Source organism: Tupaia chinensis, unplaced genomic scaffold (assembly GCF_000334495.1).
Source record: "Tupaia chinensis unplaced genomic scaffold, TupChi_1.0 Scaffold000387_1, whole genome shotgun sequence".
Taxonomy (NCBI): domain Eukaryota; kingdom Metazoa; phylum Chordata; class Mammalia; order Scandentia; family Tupaiidae; genus Tupaia; species Tupaia belangeri.
The window spans coordinates 1,606,263-1,607,727 of record NW_006159889.1 but is presented as its reverse complement, the minus strand read 5'-3'; positions in this window follow the sequence as shown (position 1 = coordinate 1,607,727).

The following is a 1,465-nucleotide window of genomic DNA, read 5'->3' as shown; positions in this document are numbered from 1 at the left end:
GGCGGGCCCCTCTTGGGGCGGAAGGGGCGGCCTTGCCAGCCAGTCTGTGCCCTGTGGCGGCGAGAGCCTCACATTACAGGGGGCCGGCAGGACTAGCTCTGGGACAGGAGAGAGGGACTGAGGGGCTGGGAGGGCGGAGAGCTCTGCTGCAGGCTGAGAGGGAAGATGCCAGAAAGCAGTGGAGGGGGACGGTCCTGCCCACTCCCCCAGCCCCCCAGTGTCCACTCAGTGCTGGGACAGGGGATGTGGCAAGTGGGCTGGCTTACCTCGGGTATGGGGCTCCAGGCCCAGGTCGCAGTGAGGGCTGGGGCTTGAGGGACCTGCTGTTGGTGGAGCCCGTGGGCCGTGTCTGGGGGCCAGGCCCGACTCCATCCCTCAGCAGCCTCCCGCTGGTCCGGTCCGGTGTCAAATTCCAGCCCCCGGCGGCGTCACCGGATCTCGGGGTGGGGCCCAGAGCGCCCCCGCCCCGCCCCACCTTTCAGGGCTCACCTGGCCGCTCCACCCGCTGGATGCTGGATCCGGTCTCTCTGGGCTCAGCTGGGACCCCCGAGGTGGGGAGGAGGTGTTGGGAAGGACCCCGTTACAGAGTGGAGAATGTGGGAAGCCGAGTGGCGCGGAAACTGGGAGTTCAGTTTGTAGACACGCGAAGTAGGGAGCTGCTGGGAGGCTGGGCCGAGGGCGGGAGAGGCGATGAGGGCGGGGAGTAGGGACAGGCCGGTCCCTGCCTCGGGCCACTCGGGGGTCCCGGCTGGCTGCCCTGCGGCTGCTGCTTTCCTCTCTGCTCCACTGCTGGTTTGCTTTCTCAACAGACGGTCCATGCGACTGGTTGGGTCGGATCTGCGCCAGGCTTTCCAGGGCTGTGCCCTAGTGACCCCGCTCTTGTCCTGCTGCTGGGGCTCGGAGTAGGGCACACACGCCCCGCCACTGCTTCGCCGCACAGGGAAGGAGAGGCAAGAGGAGGCCCTGCTGGTGGGAGCCGGTGCTGAGGGCTGACACCGGGAGGGTCACAGCGGAGGCACATCTGAGCTGAGGCCTGAGTGGGAGCTGGAGGCAGCACTGCGGATGCCTTATGGCCATGGGGGGGGCGGTGCTGAGCGAGTATCACTGTCCGAAAGTCATACTAAGGTGCCGGGAAGGGGCCTTCAGTGACGCTGGGGACCATTGACGGGTTTTGAGCAGAACAGTGTGATCAGATACGCCTTTTAGTGGGTGATTGGAGACAGGCAAGGCAGGTGAGCTGGCGGTCAGGAGCCACTGCGGGAGAGTGGGGTCTGAGACATGGCTGCGGGACGGTGGGGCTCCATGCGCCCAATCTGGAGCACACCCTTTTGAAAACCCAGTTGGTGCCTGATTGGATGGGGGAGGGGAGGACTAGGTAGGGGAAGAGCTGGAGCTCCCTGGAGGAGGAGGCACAGGGGAAGGTGCTCCTGAACTCAGGGTTGGACGCGGGTCAGCCTAGTGGAGG